Here is a 25,262-nt window from a genome sequence, read left to right as displayed (position 1 = left end):
TCTTTCAGAGAAGGACACAGGTGGAATCCCATTTTCATCGGCCTGGAGGGAAATTAAGTGGCTACATTGTACAGGCAGTCCTGGGTTACAAGATAGGCTCTGTAGGTTTGTTCTTAAGTTGAATTTTATGGAAGTTGGGACAGGTACACTTACCTATTAAATGCAACTTAGATGTTTGTCTTAACATAGTATTTATTTTTACCTTTTAGTCATATCAATACTTAAATATTTTCAAACCTACAGAACGTATCTCGTCTGTAGCTGGGGACTACCTATATACAGCTTTCAATAAATGAGAAGTTTATTTCCCGCAATACATAAGAAGTATAACATTAGAAAAATTAAATTGTATAGTATTTTTTCTAGTTCTAAAAGTAATAAATACTCATAGAGACTCTGGAAAATACTGACAAGTATGGGGGGGAAATCAGTCATGATCTCATAACTCAGAGAGAATAAATTAATGGGTATGCTTTAGTCCAGTATTTAATTAGAATCAGATAATGTACACAGTTTGGGCACACTGTTTAAATGCACACTCAGAAAAAAAAATACCACTAAAAATTAACCTTGCAGAAAAATAAACGTCCCAGAACACACTGTGTCACTCATACTTACAGCCTGACTTAGGGCCCCATTCGACTGCACCTCTTCTACAGCTAGCTGTCCCAGGGTCACCTCATCGCACACCCACAGTGCTCCTCAGAGCCCTCACCCCCCCTGATGCGAGCCTGCCCTCTTCAAACGCCTCAGAGATGCCACGCTCTCATAGTTCTCCTCTCCTCCTCAGTCTCCAGCTTCCTCCTCTCCTTACAGGTCCCCTCATCAAATGAGGGCATTGCCCCAGCTCTCTTCTCTGACTACAGCTACATGTGCTTCTTGGGTCAATTTATCCAGACTTGTGACTTCAATAATGCTTCTGTGGCCTGACTGGTGGTGGCACAGTGAATCGAGCGTCAACCTGGTACACTGAGGTCCCACATTCAAAACCCCGAGGTCACTGGCTTGAGTGCAGGCTCACCAGCTCAAGCACAGGGTCACCAGCTTGAGTGTGGAATCACAGGCATGATCCCATGGTCACTGGCTTGAACCCAAAGGTCACTGGCTTGAAGCCCAAGGTCACTGGCTTGAGCCCAAGTGTTGCTGGCTTGAAGCCCAAGGTCACTGGCTTGAGCCCAAAGGTCACTGGCTTGAAGCCCAAGGCCACTGAATTGGGCAAGCAGTCACTGGCTCAGCTGGAGCCTCCCAGTCAAGGAACATATGAGAAGCAATCATTGGGTGCTGCAACTATGAGTTGATGCTTCTCATCTCTCTTCCGTCCTATCTGTCTGTCTCTATCACAAAAAAATTAAATTACCTCTATGTTCAAGCCTCCTAAATTTCCATCTTCTGTCTCAACCTCAGGCCTGACCTCTGGTCCTGCGAGCCTAACTACTTGCACATTTCTACCTGACATATCTCTTAGCAAAATCAAGCTCAATTTGTCAGTCATACTCAGTCACTCAGTAAGTATGTGCTGACTGCTCTCTATGGTCTGGACACAGATCTAGGCACTGGAGAGACAGTAGCAGATAAAACCCTTCAATGAGGCTTCCATTGGCTACAATGTTCCACTCAGTAAGTATGTGCTGACTGCTCTCTATGGTCTGGACACAGATCTAGGCACTGGAGAGACAGTAGCAGATAAAACCCTTCAATGAGGCTTCCACTGACTACAACGTTCCACTCAGTAAGTATGTGCTGACTGCTCTCTATGGTCTGGACACAGATCTAGGCACTGGAGAGACAGTAGCAGATAAAATCCTTCAATGAGGCTTCCATTGGCCACAATGTTCCACTCAGTAAGTATGTGCTGACTGCTCTCTATGGTCTGGACACAGATCTAGGCACTGGAGAGACAGTAGCAGATAAAACCCTTCAATGAGGCTTCCATTGGCCACAATGTTCCACTCAGTAAGTATGTGCTGACTGCTCTCTATGGTCTGGACACAGATCTAGGCACTGGAGAGACAGTAGCAGATAAAACCCTTCAATGAGGCTTCCACTGACTACAACGTTCCACTCAGTAAGTATGTGCTGACTGCTCTCTATGGTCTGGACACAGATCTAGGCACTGGAGAGACAGTAGCAGATAAAACCCTTCAATGAGGCTTCCATTGACTACAATGTTCCACTCAGTAAGTATGTGCTGACTGCTCTCTATGGTCTGGACACAGATCTAGGCACTGGAGAGACAGTAGCAGATAAAACCCTTCAATGAGGCTTCCACTGACTACAACGTTCCACGTTTTAATTTGATGCTCTAGGCCTTTACAATCTTGGCCTAGCTTGCCTGTACAAACTGCCACTTCTTTTCCATAAAAAACACTCTTTTCCTCCAAATTGGAATGCTATTGCTCAAATGTCATGCTTTCCCAACTCCGAAACTTTGCCTACATTTATGTCTGAGGGTGGCACCCTCTCCACCTACAGAAATTCTGCCCACTCTTCAAGCTCCAGGGCCACCTCTCCCACAGCATTCTTTGATCCAAGATCCTAAAACGGCCCGCTCTCTCTCTAAACACCCACATCCTGTCTTTGGTACTGCTCTCTGAACATGTTCCACAAGCTGCCTGTTCTTTCAGAAATGATGAGGCTAATAACAATTACTGTTTAATTTATCAAAAGCCTATTTTGTGCCAGTTACACTGTGTGGTATTTTTATCTCTCTCTCACAATGTGCAGTGTGGGTACTATCATCCCCATTTTATAGGTAAGGAAACTGAGGCCCATAAATAACTTGCCTAAAGTCACACACCTACTTTACTGGACTTACACCAACTTGAGAACAGTGGTTCTACTCTACTTCATTTTTATACCCCCTCTGGGCCTAGAACTACAGCCAGCACACAATGGGTGTTCAGGAAATATTTGTTCAATGAACAACTGCATAAAGCATGGACAGACACCACCTGTAAATATAAATATCTCTCTGGCTTTCTGGCAAAAGTGTATGGAAATTCATCATAAGCTTGTTGAAGAAAAATCTGATATACTTTACAAAATATTATGTTGACTTGAGCTTTCAAAAATTTTTTCCTTGGTAGAAAAAGCTTGTAAGGTATTGAAATCAGGTTTAAAAATAACATGTCAGAGGTCAGGTAGGAAAAGACCTCACTCGGACCTTTTATAGAAATCAAAGCGCCTACGCGGCACTTGGGGATTACTTTGTGTACCACTCCCAGTCAGAAGTTTAGCTAGTCTCACTTTCCAGTGACTTCAAGCTCAAGCTCCTTCTACTACCAGTGAGACGTTCTTTTGAAATACCCCGAGGCGATCAACTTAAGGCATTTTTCAGTACATCCCTGTGCTTGTTTATTGTTTGCCACTTGCAAAATCATTGAGACATTTGATACCCCATGATGTTTTCCCAGAAACCAAACTAAATATAAGCATGAAGCTTCAAGTCTCAGATTGCTTTGTTATTGAAGGCAGTCATGTTATCATACCCCTAGGTCAACCACGGGATTGAAGAGCCAAGGCTTCTGATTAGGAAGCCCATTTCATAAAACCACCAAAGTTCCAACATGTCCTGCTTTTAGAAACAAGACAGACACAAGCTACAGTTATGTAAGTGTCTAAAATTGCTGACTCCATGTTTTCCGTTTCTCTTTACCTCCATGGCAGTGATTTAAAAACAAACCAAAGAGTCATTCAAATTATCTCCACCCTGGGACTGCAATGAAAAAGGTGAAAATTTCCATCATAAAAACCACTGTTGCTAGAGTCAGCCTCCAATTGCAATAGGGAGTAACTGACCAGTGTCTGTGCCACCTGAATAAAGCCAGCTGGCGTGGGCTAAATATGGGACAGACTGCAACAACAAAGGTAATGGCCACCGCCAAGGAGGTACACGGACACCCAGATAAGCTGGACACCCAAAAAGACCTAGGGAAAGCAGCGTTAGATTTAAAGATGTCACCAGCTTTTACACCTATTTAGAATCTTCTACTTGAGACTGAGTAATGGCGGTTATGTCTCCAAACCCAATTCAGGACTGAATTTCATCCAATTTTCTCATAAAACTTCTCAAATTCAATTAACCTAAGCAAAAATCACTTGATTTTACTGAGAATAATCATCTTCACAGGCATGGCTTACAGTATAATTTATAAAGCACTTGATAAGCTTCTTGACAAATACATACTCCTCAATAGAGGAGTTAATCAAGTATTAGGACTATTCTAAAAATGATGAAAGAGAGACCAAGATGGCTCATCTATTGTCAGCTGAAGTCCCCATGGGGAAGTAAACAACATTTCCTGGAACACTTGTCTAATTACTGAGTCCTGTGAGCCACTCAAGTTCAGTTACCTTTTTTTTTTTTCCATTTTTCTGAAGCTGGAAACGGGGAGAGACAGTCAGACAGACTCCCGCATGCGCCCGACCGGGATCCACCCGGCACGCCCACCAGGGGCGATGCTCTGCCCACCAGGGGGCGATGCTCTGCCCATCCTGGGCGTCGCCATATTGCGACCAGAGCCACTCTAGCGCCTGAGGCAGAGGCCACAGAGCCATCCCCAGCGCCCAGGCCATCTTTGCTCCAATGGAGCCTTGGCTGCGGGAGGGTAAGAGAGAGACAGAGAGGAAAGCGCGGCGGAGGGGTGGAGAAGCAAATGGGCGCTTCTCCTGTGTGCCCTGGCCGGGAATCGAACCCGGGTCCTCCGCACGCTAGGCCGACGCTCTACCGCTGAGCCAACCGGCCAGGGCTCAGTTACCTTTTAAATCACCTGGTGTTACAAGGACCATAAACAGGGAGCAAGGTTAAATGCAACCCATGAGCAACCCAGTTTGGAGTTTATTCAATGGGACAGAGGTGTAGCAATGGGAAGAACACACGTTCCTGACACCAGAAAGGTGTTCATGTCCTAGCACTGCCTTCTAGGTTGAATGACTTGCAGCAAGTCAGGCTGACTCAGGACTTCTGGGCCCTCCTTATCTACAAAATGAAAATCCTGCTCGTGCCTGCCCCCATCTACTTTAGAGAGCTGGGAAGCACAATGTGGATCATCTATGTGAAAGTGCTTTGTAAATCTAAAACAACTACTGTACCTACTAGGAGTTAGCTGATTCCTAACCACACAAACACTTATACTCAATAAGCATTTCCAAGAGGGTGGACCAAATTCCCAACATTACACTAGATGCTAGGGACACAAAACACAGCTCCTGCCCTGGAAGAGCTAGTTAGCTAATGGGGAAACAGCGCATTACCAAGCATAAGAAGGTCCCTTAACAAAAGTAAATAAAAGGTGTTATGGGAACATCAATAAGGAATCATTACTTATTTTATTTTACTGATTTTAGAGAGCGGGAGGAATGGAGAGAGAAACATTGATTTGTTTTCCATGTTTTCCACTTATTTATGCATTCATTAGTTGATTCTTGTATGTGCCCTGACTGGGGATTGAACCCACAACCTTGGTGTATTGAGACAATGATCTAACCAACTGAGCTATCTAGCCAGGGTAAGGAGTCACCACTAATCAAGGGACTATAAAGAGTCTTAAGTGACAGAACACAATTAAATGATAAAATAATAAGTATACACACAGAGGTGACTTCAGTTGAAAGAAGCGAAAGACAAAGGAAACATACAAACAAAATCAATCACACCTGCTCTAGAAACCACGCTGTCATGAGGCTGTCACTGTACAGTAACAGCTTCAGAGGTCTTACCCCAGAGTGAGCCTGAAGTGAACTAACAGCCACACAGATGTAAGGCAAGAGAGCAAAGGGCGTCTTCACAAACTGCCCAGGTCTTTGTGGCCCACAGAAACACCTGGTCAACAGAAGGCCTTTGCTGGGTGTCTGGGGTGTTACAAGCAATGAACAATTGCCTCACTTCCCTGTGTCTTTAAATCCTTAGATCACTGCAGCTGGTTAGCAACGAGGAGACTACTTACAACTTTAACCTTCAAAACAACCACCAGCTATAGATCAGCACAGATTCATAAAACTAGTTCCCATGGGTATTAGGGTGAATGTACATGAGAGCTAATTAACTGATTTTTTTTTTTTTTTCTTTCTCTGCTGCACTTGAATTTGCTAAAAAAGTGAGCCTGGGTCTTTGGTAAATGGCACCTGGAAAGAAACAACCCATGATAAGATCAAAAGGTGACTCACTTCTTATCTGAAAGGACATACATACTCAGTGTCAGCTGATGGGCTGCATCCATGACTCCCCCCCCCTTTAGACATAAACTGTGACAACTATGTTGGCTACAAAGCAGCCTCCCGACAATTCTGTCCAGAAACAAGCAAGGCTGACAAAAAAAAAGAAAATACTGGCTTTGTCCCTCAAAGATAAGGACCAGGTAAGGCAAAACAGCAGGATGAGTCTTTGTTATTTTACTATTTACAACATGAAGGCCAGAAAACCTCTGACTATCATATAGGACAAAGGAAAAGTATGAAGAATAAGAGCAGAAACTGTATTTTTGTCTCCAAATCTGGATCTAATGAACTATTATTAGTATTGAATGAATTTTTACAAAACAATCCTACAGCCTGTAAGCATTCTATAGTTGCGTTCTCAAACTCTGATTGGCTGTTTGGATCTGACATTAGAATGAGGCATATGACAAGCCCTGGCAGACACAGGTCGGTTGGTTAGAGCATCATCTTGAAGCATAGAAGTTGCCGTTTTGATACACGGTCAGGGTTCATACAGGCCCAGATCTATGTTCCTGTTTCTCTCTTCCCTTCCTCTCTCACCAAAATCAATCAATCAATAAATAAAAAGGATGATAGGCATATGATAGTTGGGACTCAAACAGCTGCCTAGCATCAGAGACTATTCTCTCAAAACGTGCTGCTGAGGACTCCTTCAGTGTGAATGGACATGTTAAATGTGCAATGATGTGTTTGATAAAACAGTGTAAACAATAAAAACAGTTCTTATAATTCCTAAGCCAAGGCCAAGATTAAGAGTCATAGCTAGTATTTACTGAGTGCTTACTAAGAGGCAGTCATTATGTTCAGTCCTTTGTCTGCATTGTGTTGTAAATCCTCACACCCACCCTATCAGAGAGCTGCCATTACTTATCACCCCTTCACAGATAAGGAAATTGAGATTTAAGAAATAAAGTACCTTGGCCAAGGTACTATGGCCAGTTAAACAAGTGAATAAAATGCACATACATTCCTATGTAACAATTCACATTAAATTCACTGCTTTGAGATAATACAGCTAAAATTTTACACACATGATGCTTTGAATTTTAATGTCGAACATCAGCAACTTTAATATTTATTTTTAAATCTTTCTGTTTGTGAATCCCACAACTCAGAAAGTTAATTGCTAAATATCCTCTTTAGACCCAGGGAAACAGCTTATACTTCATTTACAAAAATAAAATCACCTCTGTAATACTTCTGTGTCATTGTAAGTTCTCTTAGGGAATGGTGGCTGAGAGGTCCCAAACAAACAGAATGAAAGGCTGGTCTCTACCCAAATAGCTCACCCCAATTCCCTTAGTGACCTTGGACACAATACTTGGAATGCCTGCGAGGGTATAATAACTGTGACTTCATTTAGGCCAAACAAGTGCTTTTGCAAATGTTTACATAGTCCAAATTGCCCAAACCTTTTACTAATGTTTCCTTAAGACATCATTTTTCATTTGGTCAATAAATAAAAACACACAATAATGTTTGCTTTTTCAAAACCTGGAAATATGTGTGTCAAAAGAATTAAAAGAAATAGTTTCAAATTAGATGTGACTATAGATAATTTAAACATATTTTTAACTATTAAGGTATGTTCAAATAAATTGCCTTCTTCTAAAACCAACTGAACTTCTTTGGGGGGATGGAAATGACGGAGGGACAAACATCAATGTATAAACAAAATACTGAAGTTGACCCCCAACTTTCAGTCTTACTTAAGTGTACCAACAGACAGTACGCCCAGGGTGTCCCAGGACCACACTATGGTGAAAATACAGACCTCACAGTTAACCTTCCAGCGGAGGGCAATTACTTCTGGATCTGGAATTAGAACACGAGTCTGGCCTGACCTGTGGTGGCGCAGTGGATCAAGTGTCGACCTGGAATGCTGAGGTCACCGGTTCAAAACCCTGGGCTTGCCTGGTCAAGGCACATATGGGAGTTGATGCTTCCAGCTCCTCCCCCCTTCTCTCTCTGTCTCTCTTTTCTAAAATGAATAAAAATAATTTTTAAAAAAATTAAAAAAAAAAACAAAAACACCTGAGTTTGAACCTTCCATGCACTACTACCAGATGTAGAATTCTAGGAAAATCATTTGAACCTGTCTTTTTTTTTGTTTGTTTTACAGAGACAGAGAGAGAGTCATAGATAGGGATAGACAGGGACAGACAGACAGGAACAGAGAGAGATGAGAAGCATCAATCACCAGTTTTTTGTTGGGGCACCTTAGTTGTTCATTGATTGCTTTCTCATATGCGCCTTGACCATGGGGCTACAGCAGACCGAGTAACCCCTTGCTTGAGCCAGCAACCTTGGGTCCAAGGTTTTGCTCAAACCAGATGAGCCCGTGCTCAAGCTGGCGACCTCGGGGTCTTGAACCTGGGTCCTCCACATCCCAGTCCGACGCTCTATCCACTGCGCCACTGCCTGGTCAGGCTGAACGTAAATTTCAAATGTAGGTCAAATCAGAATACCTGTCCTACCTTCTTCAAATGTTGTTTTGGACTATAAATCAAATGATACGACGCAGTGCTTTGTGAACTCCCAAGCCCGGTACAGATGGCAGTAGGGGTTGTCTGTATGGTACCAGTGAAAGGTCACATTTTCTTTCATCTTCTCCCATTATAAACTAACAAACTGGTGAAGAGAGTGTGACAGCACTTAGTTCAGGAAGCTCTGAGATAGGCTTTCACATACTCAAGGGTTCCCCCTGCACTGGCTTCTCTGGTGGCCTGCAGGGCAGGGATTCCACGGGGCAAGGTGCAGGATGCTGCAGAGGCATGTCTCTTCTCAAAGAAGAAAAGGTAAGTAACATCCTCCTTTGTCCCCCACGGTCCACTACCGCGAGATGCTTCATCCCCCTCCATTTTTCTTCCAAATTTCTTGAAATTGGTTCTTCATACTTTCTGACTCCACCTCTCCTGCCCATTCCCTCCCCCAGAAGCACTGGGTTCTGCCCCAGTTGCAACTGCACAGGCTGAGGTCACCGCCCATCTCCTCGCTGCTACACCCAGGAATCAGGAATCTTCCCATTCCCCACCCGATGGCCTGTCCGCAGTATTTGACCTGTTCATTATCCACTCCTGACATTGCTCTCATGAATTCACTGACACAGTCTCTTTGGTATTTCTCCTTTATCTCTGGGTACTCCTTTCAGTTCCCTCTGTGAGCTCCCTTCTCTGCCCATGTCAGAAATGAAGGTACCCCTCCAGTTCTATAACCCTCTTAATAAGTTCCTCTTCTGCCTGAGTGACCTTCTCCATTCCTGTGGCGTTAGCCACAATCTACGTGGTAGATGCGGAACAGACTGTTCTGAGCTCTAAACTCATATATGCAACTGCTTTTGGTTGCCCTTAACTCCTAATACGCACAGAACTGCACTCCTCTGACCCTCCACCTGTCCCTCCCCATAGCATCTTCATATAGTACAGATGAACCTCACCCTCGACCCTGATGGCTCCCTCAGCCACAAGCACTCCAAATCAGCAAGCCACACTGATTCTGCCTCAGTGTTCTTCTTCATTACTGTCTTAGTTCAGAAGCCACCATCCAGCCTTCTGCCCATCAGCCTTGTCCTCCACGCATCCATTCGCCACACTGCAGCCAGAGTGAGCTTTCCAAAATTAAAACCCTGTTATCTTCTGGATAAACCATATACTCCTTAACATTGCCTGTACAAGCTCGGGGCCACTTACTTTCCTGGGCTTATCTCTTTATTTTATTTTTTAAGATTTTATTTATTGATTTTACAGAGAGAGAAGAGGGCAAGAAGCAAGACATATTGACCCACAGTTGTTTCACTTTAGTTGTCCACTGCCTGCTTGACACATATGACCTGATTGCGGAAGCGTAGGGCCTCGAACTGGTGACTTCAGCGTCCCAGGCTGATGCTCTATTTCACCGCACCACCACAGGCCAGGCCTGGGCTTATGTCTTTACACCCCATCCTGTAACACACAAGCACGCAACTTGGCTCATTTTAATTCAGTCATCAGGTCTTTGCTGAGGGATCCCTCGTTCCTGACCTCCCACACGCATGTTGGATGTCCTTCTTATGTGTTCCTGTAGCCCCCGGCTTTCCTCAGTTGTAACACTGCTCACTCTGTGTAAAGCGACCTGGTTCCTTGTCTGTCTCCCCCACAGGCTATAAGCTTTATGAAGGCAAGAGTGTGCCTGTTTTGTTCAAGACTCTATTCTTAGCTGCAAGTACCAGAGCTCTGTGCCACAAAACAAGTGCTCAGTTCTTACTGGATTAATCAATGAATCCCCAAGGGTGAAAGAGAAACTGTTCTGGAAAAGTTAAAATACTGATAAAAATATATCAAGAACACATGGCAGGAGATTACTTAACTAATTTCCTGGAGAGTAAAAACTGTTGGTTACATTTCTGATGTTTTCTAACCTAGGAAATATTCCCTGTTCTGTGACTGAAAATCTACATTTACAATCACATCTACAGACCACAAGGGGAAGTGGCTATTTAGCAATTTCCCAGTTAGATAAATATCCAAAAGTAAACTAGATAAGGCAGGAAAGGGCAGCTTTAGTTTGTACTGAATTATAAATTGGTTACATTAATCAAGATAACTGAACAAATAAATCTCTACCACACTCATAAATGTGGCATATAACCGAGGAATCCAATTTGAAACACATAACTCAAATGAACAGTTAATGAGTATCTGAAAAGCAAACAAAATGTTAATGAAAATAGCAAGGGTGACATCTCAATGCAATAGGCTCTATATTTTGACTTGAGTTTCTGCTCATAACTCATGCTGCCATCAAGATTAATTACACTCGTGGACCAAATAAAGTTCTTACTGCTTTGTCAGTATGAAGGTAAATTATGTGGGCTTTTAATTGTCTGTATGGTAATATCTACAATGAAATAGAGCAAATATAATGCACGGAATTTACTACCAGCAGTCGTTTTTATCACACTTTCCCTCAGTACTCAGTCCTCTGAATTATTTAGCTTAAACCACAAGCTCCGAACTAGAATACAGTTTGGCTACTTAGGAACCAAATACAAAACCCACTCTAACAAAAAAGAAATTTGTTGCTAGATATCCCTGCCAATGGTTACTTTTAAAAGGTTACTGATCCCCATGCAGAAAACCAGCATTTGGCTAGCAGCCAATGGGGCAACATGTGGGAGGGCACAGTACAGTGAAAATAGGAAGGGGAGTAGGGGGGGGATTAAAGAAGTAGCTGGGGTCTGGTGCTCCTGGAAACTGTCTCGAGATGGAGTATCCTAACAAATGTGCCCAAGCTGTCTATCAAAATCAGGTCTTCTGAGGCTGGTAACCAAAGTAGCAACCAGCTACCTGCCTGCTTAATACGTAAATATATGACTTGACTTCAAGTACTCGGTTATACACGTGATTAAACAGGAACAGAATATATCAAGTATCTGATAAAATATTAACTTTGGGCGTTTTTTAACACAGATGTTACTGGCCTAGGTCCAGTTTGATTTTCCTAGTAATAACATGCAGGGGTTTTTGTTTTATTTTGTTTTTGTTTGTTTTGTAAATGATCACATATCCATCACAGTTCTTTATTTTCCATTTGTATACGTAACCCAGCTCAATAGCCCAAAGTCTAAAATCCATCAATCTATGAAAAAAACCAAAGACTTTTAATAAAAATTCAATCAGCCTGACCTGTGGTGGCGCAGTGGATAAAGCGTCGACCTGGAAATGCTGAGGTCGCTGGTTCGAAACCCTGGGCTTGCCTGGTCAAGGCACATATGGGAGTTGATGCTTCCAGCTCCTCCCCCCTTCTCTCTCTCTCTCTCTCTCTCTCTCTCTCTGTATCTCTCTCTCCCTCTCTCTCTCTCCTCTCTAAAATGAATAAATAAAATAAAATAAAATAAAATTTAAAAAAATCAATCATACACCTTCTTTTCCTATTATTTCAGTATGATATTCAGTGATTCTTCTATCACAAAGCCTTTACTTATTACCCTATTAAGAAATAAGTTATCCAACTTTATTTTCAACCTTTCCAACAACATTTACCATTTCTTAGCTCATAGTTCTTCTTTAAAAAAAATCTCTGCCACATATTTGGGTTACTTAATGGATTTTTGTTTTCTCCATCATTTGGCTGGACAATGTTTTAGATTCACTGTATTCTCCAGAGCACAGAGACTTAACAGCTTTCAAAATGTTCATGGACCATTGTGATTATAAAAAAACTACTACATGTTCATGATTCAACATTTTGAAACTACAGAGAAGTATAAAAGAGAAGATAAACAATGCATATTCACCCTTCAGTGGGAAGAAATACACTACCTGATTTTGCCCTTTTGACCCCTTTCCTATGTAGTAGATCTTTCTGGGGGTTTTCTGCTTTTTGGGTTTTTTTAACATAATTAAGAGCATACTGTAGATACAGTTCTCTATCCTATTTGTCCCCTATTAAACAATTATTGGTAAACACCTTTCTATAGTTAAGATTCTTCATAAATATCTTTTGATGATACTATAATTATTTAAACCATTCACCTGTTGTTGGGCATTTAGACGATTGCCAATATCTGACTTTTTAAACCAAAACCATTTAAAACATTTGTGAACATTAATTTTTAAAATATTTCTCATAAGTTCTTTTGGCTAGATTCTTTTTTGTTGTTGTTGTTGTTTTAGAGAGGGAGAGGGAGAGACAGAGAGAGAGAGGAGAGACAGAGAGAGAGAAGGGGGGAGGAGCTGGAAGCATCAACTCCCATATGTGCCTTGACCAGGCAAGCCTAGGGTTTTGAAACGGCGACCTCAGCATTTCCAGGTCGACGCTTTATCCACTGCGCCACTACAGGTCAGGCCCTTTGGCTAGATTGTTAGGAGTAGAATTACAGGATCAAGGAGTAGGAGCACTAGCCAAGTTTTTCATACATGAAGTCAAAGGGCTTTTCAGAGAGGTTATAACATTCGCACAGCCCTTACAGCAAATGTGAGAGTGCTGTTCCACTGCACGCTTACTAATGTTGAGACTTCTAATTTTTAAAAACCGATATAATTTTTTTTTTAATTTTTCCGAAGTGAGAAGCAGGGAGGCAGTCAGACTCCTGCATGCACCGGACCGGATCCACTCGGCATGCCCACCATGGGGCGATGCTCTGCCCATCTGGTGCACTGCTGCGTTGTGGCCATTCTAGCGCCTGAGGCAGAGGCCATGGAGTGGTCTTCAGCGCCTGGGCCGACTTTGCTCCAATGGAGTCTTGGCTGCAGGAGGGGAAAAGAGAGACAGAGAGGAAGGAGAGGGGGGAGGGGTGGAAAAGCAGATGGGTGCTTCTCCTCTGTGCCCTGACCAGGAATCAAACCCGGGACTTCCACATGCTAGGCCAACACTCTACCACTGAACCAACCGGCCAGGGCGAAATCTGTATACACATAATTTAGGCCAGAGAATGAATGTAGTTTTCTTACTTGTCTAGAAAGGAGAATTATAATAGTGAACACCTAGACAGCCTCTGCTCTAGAGGGACGCTATGAAGCCATTTAGATAATGAAATCTAAGACCATTAAGCAATACAGGAGAGGTTTTACGATATTACACTGGCTGTTAAAAAGGAGGCTAAAACATAGAATCATATTGTTGTCAGTAAAACCATTGCGTGTGCCAACAACATTCATAGAAAAAATAAATAACTGGAATACAAAAAAATCTATATAAATTTAAAAGCTGGAAAAATATTCCTTACTATTGCTTCAGTTTTATTACTTTGATTCATGGTAAGAGAAGGCATTTTTGTATGTCTATTAGCCATTTCATTTCCTCTTCTGCAGATAGTCTGTTCCTATCTTTGCCATTGTTCTGCTGGAGTCTGTATTAGCTGCCATTGCTACGGAACCCAGTTCCACAAACTTAAGAGCTTAAAACAACACCTATTTTTGTATTTCTGGTTTTGTTTTGTTTTGTTGTATTTTTCTGAAGTTGGAAACGGGAGGCAGTCAAACAGACTCCCGCATGCGCCCGTCCGGGATCCACCCGGCACGCCCACCAGGGGGTGATGCTCTGCCCATCTGGGGCGTTGCTCTGTTGCAACCAGAGCCATTCTAGCGCCTGAAGCAAAGGCCATAGAGCCATCCTCAGTGCCCGGGCCAACTTTGTTCCAATGGAGCCTTGGCTGCGGGCGGGGAAGAGAGAGACAGAGAAGAAGGAGAGGGGAGGGGTGGAGAAGCAGATGGGCGCTTCTCCTGTGTGCCCTGGCCGGGAATCGAACCCGGGACTCCTGCACACCAGGCCGACGCTCTACCACTGAGCCAACCAGCCAGGGCCTATTTTTGTATTTCATAATTCCGAAGGTCTGTCTAGGGGAGCTTGGCTGCACTCTCTTTTCGGGGTCTCTTTCATAAGGCTGAAATAAAGATGTTGGCCAGGAGGGGCTTTTATATAAAGGCTCTGCAACAGAATCCAGTTCTAAGCTCATTCAGTTTGTTGGCAGACTCCAGTTACTGGTGGCCATAGGGCTGAGGTGCCAGTTTCCATGCTGGGCCACCCTCAACAACTCTATGCCTCTTGCATTTCTCAAGGTAGCCCCTGTTCCTTCTCAAGTGTCCCCTCCATCTTCAAAACAGCAACTGCTCTCAGGCTTCAGATCTCTCTGATTTCCCCAGCCAGAGAAAACTCTACATTTTTATGGGCTCCTGTGATTACATTAGGCCAACCCAGGTAATTTCCCCATTCTAAACTGTGCCACATAAAACATAATCAAGGGCTATTTCATCATATTTATAGTGGAACCTATAAACATAAGTTCCTGCTCTATACCAGGGCATGCAATCCTGGTACAGAGGCATCTTTAGAATTGTGCCTGCCACAGACTCTTAGGTATTATTTTTTTAATAATTTTCTGTGGGTTTTTTTTTTTTTTTTTTTTATTTTTGTATTTTTCTGAAGCTGGAAACGGGGAGAGACAGTCAGACAGACTCCCGCATGCGCCTGACCGGGATCCACCCCACATGCCCACCAGGGGGTGACGCTCTGCCCACCAGGGGGCGATGCTCTGCCCCTCCGGGGCGTCACTCTGTTGTGACCAGAGCCACTCTAGCGCCTGGGGCAGAGGCCAAGGAGCCATCCCCAGTGCCCGGGCCATCTTTGCTCCAACGGAGCCTCAGCTGCGGGAGGGGAAGAGAGAGACAGAGAGGAAGGAGGGGGGAGAGGGGGAGGGGTGGAGAAGCAGATGGGCGCTTCTCCTTGTGTGCCCTGGCCGGGAATCGAACCCGGGACCTCTGCACGCCAGGCCGACGTTCTACCACTGAGCCAACCGGCCAGGGCCTCTGTGGTCTTTATGATGTCTTAATTGCATGAATTTACCATATAAATGAATCTTACTGATGACTACCAGAGTTGTACTTTCACAACGGCAAAGACAACTGTGGATCGGACTGCTGTGTGCTAATAAAGATTGTGAATACATAACTTACTAACACTGATACTTTAAAAATATATTTAATTGTGGGGAAATTTTATAATACACATTATATAAAATTTGCCATCTTAATCATTTTTTAAGCATACAGTTCAGTACCGTTAAGTACATTCACACTGTTGTACAACCAATCCCTAGAACTCTTCATCTTGCAAATCTGAAACTCTATACCCATTTAACAATTCTCCATTTTGCTCCTCCCCCCAGCTGCTGGAAACCACCCTCTTTCCTAAACTTTCAACAGGAAAGAGGTTTATTTTTATTTTTTATATTTATTTACAAACAATCACATAGCAATTAACACATGCATAGTCTAAGCACTTTAAAAATAGTAATGCATTTAATCCTCATAACAATACTATGAGATGAGTACTGTTACTATCTCCATTCTACAGATTAAGAAACATAGTAAGTAAACTGTCCAAGGTTACAAAATAGGAAGTGATCAAGAAGAAATTCAAATCCAGTCTGGCTTTATAGTTCCTACTATGAACCAATACATTGTGAAAATATTCGTTGTAAAGACAAATTCATCAGGCATTAATATTACTTCCCGATGTGCACAATTTTAAAACACTTCTCTATGTGTAGTTTAACCTAATATTCTTCTACTAACCAAAAGTTACATTATGCAACCAAGGTACCCCATGTCTATTGACCTTTTAGTCCAATTATGGTTAAGGGATTTTCATGAAGGTAATGAAACAAAAACTGCCTTGTATTTGTTTTAGGTACTCCATTTATAATTTACTTGTGTTATTTTATAATAAAATACCTTATAAATGAATATAAATCACAATTCACTGCAACTACTGGAATTAAAATATTAAAGAAAAAACCCAAGTGTTTCTCTTTTCCAAGGAGAAAAAAAAGGAGGGAAAAAAAACTTCCAAATAAGTGTACAGCAGCACATAGCGCAATCTCAGCTTAACCTGGGAAATTTAAACATGTCCTACTTTGCAAGCTACAAATCTAGATCAGTCTTAATTTGTTGCTCATTTGTATATCTCAGTAGTAACTTATTTCATTTGAGGAGTCTGACATTTCCTTGTCCTGATTTTTTTTAGCTTAGTAATTCTCTGAGAGAAGACCAAATCATGCTTGTCATCAGTTATATCGTGTCATGTACTACACATTAAAAATGAGCGGAGTCAACAGAAGGAACAATACCTGTTCCTCTGGGAGCCCCAGCTTGATGTGAGTTCAAAGGTCCGCTGAGGGAAGGCTTCTTGGACCCGGGGGAGGAAGCGGGGAGGGGTAAGGGGTACTAAAAACAACGCAGAGAGCAGGATCAGCTATTTCACTGCTTTCTACTTACGTACTTAATTCATAAAAATAAGCAGACGAGGCAGCACGTCATCTCCCCTCGCTCATTATTCACTGCATTGTAGTGCAGTCTCCAGAATGAAATAAAAACCAGAGCGTGGAAGAAACAGCGAAATCACCGCTACCTCGGGGAGCTTCTCAGATATTTACAGTCCTGTCATCCCACGCCCTTCCCCCAGTGGTCAGCCAGGCAGCCCGCGAGCAGGCAGACGCTCACCTGGCCCCCCGCTGTTCCTTTCCCTCCATCTGCTGGGCCTGCAGTCTACTCCTGGCTTGGGCTGGGCTTCACGAACCGGCCGGACGCAAGGTGACAGCCGGTCTGGCCGCGGACCATCACCTCCCGGCTCTCTGTTTACAAGCGCTCCTCGCGGTTCCACTCTTAAATGCTTCCCCGCAGCACCCCGGGAAGCGAGACCCATGCACACAGGTTCCAGGACGTGGAGACGCGTCTTTCCTGCCAGAGGAACATGCAGCCAAGCAGAGACTCTCGATCCCACCCGCCAGGCAGCCGACCTCTTTGTTTTCATTTCTTCCACAGTTCTCATCACACACATTTTGAAAACAATGGCTTGTGCCGCGGAGTCTCCTCGTTGCTCTTCCCAACACCCTAATGATGTTTACAACTGGAAAATTTCACTTGGTACAACTCAGGGCCCAGACCCGTATTTTGCGGCTCCCTTGGCTAAGATACTCAGATAACTTTTCTGAAAATAGGACTATTAGAATCTGGGGGGTGCTTCTCATTTCCGGTTTGGGGTTACAATGAAAATCAATTTTCACTACCTTTTCAGGTTACAACCAGCCGGGTAAAGGGGATGGTTTTTAGGGGAGGTCTTCAACCCCCATTTCGGTTCCCAACAAAACAGAAACACTGGCGAGTGACCTGAATGCTCTTAGCGGGCGACTCCACTTTCTCCCACCCACAGTGAGTTTGGCTACCTTGCAAGTGGATATGGTGATATTTCAGGAAGAGCTTACTTGAAGTTTCCCACCCCTTTCAACAATATAGCCCACTTCTTAGCTATTTTCTCAAGTTATAATCACACATTTATTTTTTACGTTTTATTTGCTTCTCTAGTTTCACCTATAAACTACCGAGGGCAGGAAATATTTTGGTTTCACTCACCACCACATAAGAGACATCAAGCATAAGGCCCAACCTATATAATGTTTGAATGAATGAAGAAATAGATGCAAAAAATAATTGTCAAAAGAGACCAGAGACAGTAGTAGTGTGATAGGAATTGAAAAATCTGATTACCTCTCCCCTTTACAGATTAATAATAAAATCTCTAACCATTGACTTTTTGAAAAAAATATCTTTTCTGGTTAATGTTCAGAGTTTAAATACTTAAAAAAAAAATCAACACAGCAATTTGAGATGCATTTCTTGTTCCTTAAACATACAATGTTCCCTTTGTCTCAGTACTTTTTGGTACATGTGGGTCTCTCTGATGAGAGCCCTCAGCCTTGTTCCATCCCTTCGGCCTGGCCCACTCTTCCTTGCTCTTTAAGAAGCAATGCCATCACACCTCTCCTGGAAACCTCTGCCAGGGAAACCTGTTCTTTTTATGCATGCCCAGAGAAACTCACATGTGCCTCTTTCAATGCACTCATCACATTTACCAAATTCATCCGTATGTTCATCAGTTTTTCTAGACCAGAGATTCTCAAACTTTAGTGTATGGGGATCCTATCAAAATAGAGATTATGATTCCAGACATCTGTGGCGGGGTCTCTGCCCCTCTAATGAACTAAAAAGTGAAACACATTTTGAGTGCCAAGGCTCTTGGGTGATTATTAAAAATGCATATTCCGGTGTCATACACACCACAGATTTCTATTTTGTAGGTCTATGATGGATAGGGTACTGAATTCTGTGATTTTTTTTGTTTGTTTGTTTTAAGAGAGATGAGAGAGGCAGGGGGAGAAGCAGGAAGCATCAATTCATAGTAGCTACTTGTGCATGCCTTGACTGGATAAGCCCAGGGTTTTGAACAAGCAACCTCAGCATTCCAGGTTGATGCTTTATTGACCCTGCTACTGTAGGACAGGCTGAATTCTGTGATTTTAACAAGTGCCTCAAAGTGCTTCCAATATAGGTGATGTTAAACAAAAAACTTTGAGACCAAAGTTGCACTGAAAGTGTTGATTGAGCCAAATGCCAACCAGAGAAAGGATCACATCCTGGGGCATGTGTCTGAACCACCAGCAGCAGGGCCAGATAAATAAGACAGATAAGTCCACCACCCTTGGTCAACAGGGCTTTTTTATACTATGAGTTTGGGGAAGAAAGATGTAAGCTGTTTTGAAAGAAGAACAACTATACATTAAGAGGGCAGCAGAAGTTGAAGTCCATAAGGAAGAAGTACTTGTTTTGGATTGGTGGTAGGCAACAGCTGGGAAAGTTCATGTGTAAACCAGACAAGGTGGCATCTGGTGATGGGCTGTTTTCTCTAATAATTGCTGAAATAACTGCCTGTAAGTTCATTCAAAGTTTCAATATACATTCAAGAATGCAGATAGAGTTTTGTTAGTTTTAGTCCTAGGCTGCTGACTGATTAACTTTCCTTGTCTCTTCCTATCACTTCTGGCCTGCTGTAACTTCACATAGGACATCTCAGATTTTTTTTATTTAAAAAAGCTATACCAGTCTACCAAGTTTTAGGGCAGAGCTCATATATTAAGCACAGGATCTGCCACATAAAATGCATTAAAAATCCACATTTGCAGAATGACTGAATTTGCTCACTATCATTAATCTAGGTTCTCAGCTCAGAACCAAGGGAGTGATACCAGAAAAGGAATAAAAAGTTAAGACTGAGTACAGTCTCCACTGGGCAGCTGTGGGCTCATTGGCCTCCATTTGGTCAGAAGAGAGCACATTTTGTCCTCTAAATTTAAAATATTTGAGTTCATGTCTTCATTCAAAAGCTTGTCTGTGGACAGCAGCCCTACCATTTTTTAAATAGACCTTATTCTGTAGAGCAGTTTTAAGTTCATAGCAAAACTGAGCAGAATCACAAAGCTCTCGTTTACTCCCTGCCCCTACATGTGCACAACCTCCTCCACTGTCAGCTTCCTGCACCAGGTTGGTATGTTTGTTACAGTTGATGAACTTACACTGACACATCATTCTTACCCCAAATCCATAGAGCCACCTATCTATTTACACCTCTTAGAACTCACAGGTGGTGCTACCAATTAAATCCCTTTGGCTTTTTCTTTTCTTTTAAAAAAGAACTGTATATACTTTTTAAGGGACAGAGAGAGGGATAGACAGGGATGGAGAGATGAGAAGCATCAATCATTAGTTTTAACTTGCGACACTTTAGTTGTTCATTGATTGCTTTCTCATATGTGCCTTGACCACGGGCCTTCAGCAGACCAAGTAACCCCTTGCTCAAGCCAACGACCTTGGGTCCAAGCTGGTGAGCTTTTGCTCAAACCAGATGAGCCTTTGCTCAAGCTGGAGACCTCGGGGTCTCTAACCTGGGTCCTTCTGACTCCCAGTTTGATGCTCTATCCACTGCACCACCACCTGGTCAGGCAGTTTGAGTACTTTTCTGTCACTTACAACTGAAAGCATCTTGATTAACATTCCACCCTTCCAGACTTACTGTATTTCCCTATATATAAGCGAACGCTTTTTTGAAAAATTTAAGGTCTAAAAACTGGGTGTGTACTATACAGTGCTTGTGGCATTTCAAATGCCATAGATGGAACTGAGGACGAGGCAATATGAAGACAGTGATTCGTCATCTGACACAGATGAGGACAAGCTAATGGATGGGAGTTTTGATGAATAAAACTTAAGTTCAATAACTTTATATAATACACCTTTTTCCAAATTTCAGGCCCCCAAAATAAAAGGTGTGTCTTATACATGGGAGCATCTTACATATGGGGAAATACGTACCTCCCAAATACTCCTCTCCTCCCACTTGGTACTCCAGACTCACATTTTTACACTTCTGGGTACTCTTCCTTTCTCATTATCCTGCCTAGGCTCTCCCATTACAGCTCCTTCTCCAGCCCTGAAGGGCAGGACCTTGGCTTAGTCATCTCTGCATCCACAACACTTATCCTCCAAGTGAATGACCTCAATAAATGTGTGTTATAACAAAACGAAACACCAAATGACATGTAAGGAGATTTTATTATATCCCTTCATTAAATTTCTTCCTCTTAGCCGGCATTTACTAAAGTAATAGTCAAGCCAAAATTCAATAAAGCATGTTGTCTTCCAAGAAATAAAAGTCTCATCAAAAAATGTTCGAAACTTAAATCATAAAAATTTTGGTGTTATTTATAGCTTAATGTTTGCAAGCCAAGTATACCTCACTTCATCTCCCCAAATATGTCCAAGTAAAGATGATTCAGATATTCATTGAAAAGAATCTAATTTGTTTGTCTCCTTTAGGCATATTAAAAGTACGCTGCTCACAAAAATTAGGGGATATTTTATCACTTCATGTGCATTTTGAAATATCCCCTAACTTTTGTGAACAGTATAGTTGAGATACACACTACTAAAATAATAAATGGAGTCACTTGTTCAAATAACAAATGAGACCGCTATTCATCTTGGAAACACCCACAAGGCCATACTCACTGTTAACATATAAAATAGCTAAATACTAGATGGTAACTTGTGTCCTAGATTTCTTCCAAAGGAAGCTCCACCCCACCCCTCCTAATCTCCAGCATCCAAAGGATCAATTCCGGACCTTATTTTGCCAAGATAGTACTGACAGGATCCTGCTCTTGCATTAGGATGGGGACTCTTTATGTTTAGTTGATAGTCAGGCCATACATGTTTTTAAAACTTTTCACTATCACACCTACACCCGGTGGGGGGGGGGGAGGGTAAAAAGTGAAAGGCCTTTAGCAAAGCAAAATATTCAATGATTTCCCCCCCTAGCACCACATACTATGTCTCTTTATCCAGAAAGATCAATTATAAGTGATAGAAACTTACAGAAAAACTTCTTTTTTTTTTTAATATTAATATTTTTTATTAAATTTAATGCAGTGACATTGATAAATCAGGGTACATATGTTGAGAGAAAATATCTCTAGATTATTTTGACATTTGATTGTGCTGTATACCCCTCCCACAAAGTTAAATTGTCTTCTGTCACCTTCTATCTGGTTTTCTTTGTGCCCCTCCCCTCCCCTAACCCCTCTCTCCTTCTTCACCCCCTCCCCCCTCCCCCAACCCCCCCCCCCCCGCCCCTGTTGCCATCACATTCTTGTTCATGTCTCTGAGTCTCATTTTTATGTCCCTTCTATGTATGGATTCATCTCAGTTTTTTTTCTGATTTACTTATTTCACTCCGTATAATGTTATCAAGGTCCATCCATGTTATTGTAAATGATCCGATGTCATCATTTCTTATGGCTGAGTAGTATCCCATAGTATATATGTACCAAAGTTTTTTAATCCACTCGTCCTCTGACGGACACTTGGGTTGTTTCCAGATCTTCGCTATTGTGAACAATGCTGCCACAAACATGCGGGTGCATTTCTCCTTTTCGAGCCGTTCTATGGTGTCCTTGGGGTATATTCCTAAAAGTGGGATAGCTGGGTCAAAAGGCGGTTCGATTTTCAGTTTTTTGAGGAATCTCCATACTGTTTTCCACAGTGGCTGCACCAGTCTGCATTCCCACCAGCAGTGCAGGAGGGTCCCCTTTTCTCCACATCCTCGCCAGCACTTATTCTGTGTTGTTTTGTTGATAAGCACCATTCTGACTGGTGTAAGGTGATATCTCATTGTGGTTTTAATTTGCATTTCTCTAATGATTAGTGATGTTGAGCATTTTTTCATATGCCTATTGGCCATCTGTATGTCCTCTTTGGAGAAGTGTCTATTCATCTCTTTTGCCCATTTTTGGATTGGGTTGTTTGTCTTCCTGGTGTTGAGTTTTACAAGTTCTTTATAAATTTTGGTTATTAACCCCTTATCAGACGTATTGTCAAATATATTCTCCCATTGTGTAGTTTGTCTTTTTATTCTGTTATTGTTGTCTTTAGCTGTGCAAAAGCTTTTTAGTTTGATATAGTCCCATTTGTTTATTCTGTCTTTTATTTCACTTCCCCGTGGAGATAAATCAGCAAATATATTGCTCCGAGAGATGTCGGAGAGCTTACTGCCTATGTTTTCTTCTAAGATGCTTATGGTTTCATGGCCTACATTCAAGTCTTTTATCCATTTTGAGTTTATTTTTGTGAGTGGTGTAAGCTGGTAATCTAGTTTCATTTTTTTGCAGGTAGCTGTCCAATTTTCCCAACACCATTTGTTAAAGAGGCTGTCTTTACTCCATTGTATTTCCTTACCTCCTTTGTCAAATATCAGTTGTCCATAGAACTGTGGGTTTATTTCTGGGTTCTCTGTTCTATTCCATTGATCTATATGCCTGTTCTTATGCCAGTACCAGGCTGTTTTGAGTACAATGGCCTTGTAGTATAACTTGATATCAGGAAGTGTGATACCTCCCACTTTATTCTTCTTTTTTAAGATTGCTGAGGCTATTCGTGTCCTTTTTTGGTTCCATATAAATTTTTGGAATATGTGTTCTATATCTTTGAAGTATGTCATTGGTATTTTAATTGGTATTGCATTGAATTTATAAATTGCTTTGGGTAATATAGACATTTTAATGATGTTTATTCTTCCTAACCATGAGCACGGTATATGCTTCCACTTGTTAGTATCTTCCTTGATTTCTTTTATCAATGTTTTGTAATTTTCCGAGTACAAGTCTTTAGTCTCCTTGGTTAAGTTTACTCCTAGGTACTTTATTTTTTTGGTTGTAATTGTGAAGGGGATTGTTTCCTTAATTTCTCTTTCTGACTGTTCATTGTTGGTGTATAAAAATGCTTCTGATTTCTGAGTATTGATTTTATATCCTGCCACTTTGCTGAATTTATTTATCAGGTCCAGTAGTTTTTTGACTGAGACTTTAGGGTTTTCTATATACAATATCATATCATCTGCAAATAATGATAGTTTTACTTCTTCTTTTCCAACTTGAATGCCTTTTATTTCTTCTTCTTGTCTGATTGCTGTGGCTAGGACTTCCAGGACTATGTTAAATAAGAGTGGTGAAAGGGGGCACCCCTGCCTTGTTCCTGATCTTAAGGGAATTGCTTTTAATTTTTGCCCATTGAGTATGATGTTGGCTGTGGGTTTCTCATAGATGGCTTTTATCATGTTGAGGTATGTTCCCTGTATTCCCACTTTGCTGAGAGTTTTGATCATGAAAGGGTGCTGGATTTTATCAAATGCTTTTTCTGCATCTATTGAAATTATCATATGGTTTTTCTCCTTCTTTTTGTTTATGTGATGAATCACATTGATTGATTTACGAATATTGTACCAGCCTTGCCTCCCCAGAATAAATCCCACTTGATCATGGTGTATGATTTTTTCCATATATTGTTGGATCTGGTTTGCTAATATTTTGTTGAGGATTTTAGCATCTATATTCATCAGAGATATTGGCCTATAATTTTCTTTCTTTGTGTGGTCTTTGCCTGGTTTTGGAATCAGAATTATGCTCGCCTCATAAAAGGAGTTTGGAAGTCTTCCTTCCTCTTGAATTTTTTGAAATAGTTTGAGAAGGATAGGAGTTAGTTCTTCTTTGAATATTTGGTAGAATTCCGTTGTGAAGCCATTGGGCCCCGGACTTTTCTTTGTTGGGAGTTTTTTGATAACTGTTTCGACCTCCTTTGGTGTAATTGGTCTGTTTAAGTTTTCTGATTCTTCCAGATTGATTTTTGGAAGATTGTACGTTTCAAGGAATTTGTCCATTTCATCTAGGTTGTCTAGTTTTTTGGCATACAGTTCTTCATAGTATTTTCTTACAATATTTTGTATTTCTGTTGTGTCAGTTGTTATTTCTCCTCTCTCATTTCTAATTTTATTTATTTGAGTCCTCTCTCTCTTTTTCTTGGTGAGTCTACTTAAAGGTGCATCAATCTTGTTTACCTTTTCAAAGAACCAGCTCCTAGTTTCATTGATCCTCTGTATTGTTTCTTTAGCCTCTATGTCATTTATTTCTGCTCTGATCTTTATTATTTCCTTCCTTCTACTACATTTGGGCTTTACTTGCTGTTCTTTTTCTAATTCTTTTAGATGCAGGGTTAAGTTGTTTATTTGAGCTTTTTCTAGCTTCTGAAAGTGTGCCTGTAGTGCTATGAACTTCCCTCTCAGCACTGCTTTCGCTGTGTCCCATAAATTTTGAGTTGTTGTATGCTCATTGTCATTTGTTTCTAGGA

The 25,262-nt window shown here is 41.7% G+C and overlaps 1 protein-coding gene across 4 annotated transcripts in view; it reads right to left on the bottom strand.

Annotated features, from left to right (window-relative positions):
- PLEKHM3 (pleckstrin homology domain containing M3) overlaps window positions 1-17,373 on the bottom strand; it is a 200,162-nt gene extending 182,789 nt beyond the window's left edge. For 2 of the 4 annotated variants that reach the window (XM_066233577.1, XM_066233579.1), the window contains exon 1: window positions 17,196-17,371. The gene's annotated coding sequence lies outside the window, so the exon portion shown is untranslated. Of the gene's footprint in view, window positions 1-17,195 lie in introns of all 4 variants that reach the window. The other 2 variants (XR_010725696.1, XM_066233578.1) reach the window with 2 other exon arrangements.
- Between the last annotated feature and the right edge of the window lie 7,889 nt (window positions 17,374-25,262).

The sequence above is a fragment of the Saccopteryx bilineata genome, chromosome 5 (genome assembly GCF_036850765.1).
Source record: "Saccopteryx bilineata isolate mSacBil1 chromosome 5, mSacBil1_pri_phased_curated, whole genome shotgun sequence".
In the NCBI taxonomy this organism is placed as follows: Eukaryota; Metazoa; Chordata; class Mammalia; order Chiroptera; family Emballonuridae; genus Saccopteryx; species Saccopteryx bilineata.
The sequence above is the reverse complement of the archived record's forward strand: the minus strand, read 5'-3'. Positions and strand labels throughout refer to the sequence as shown.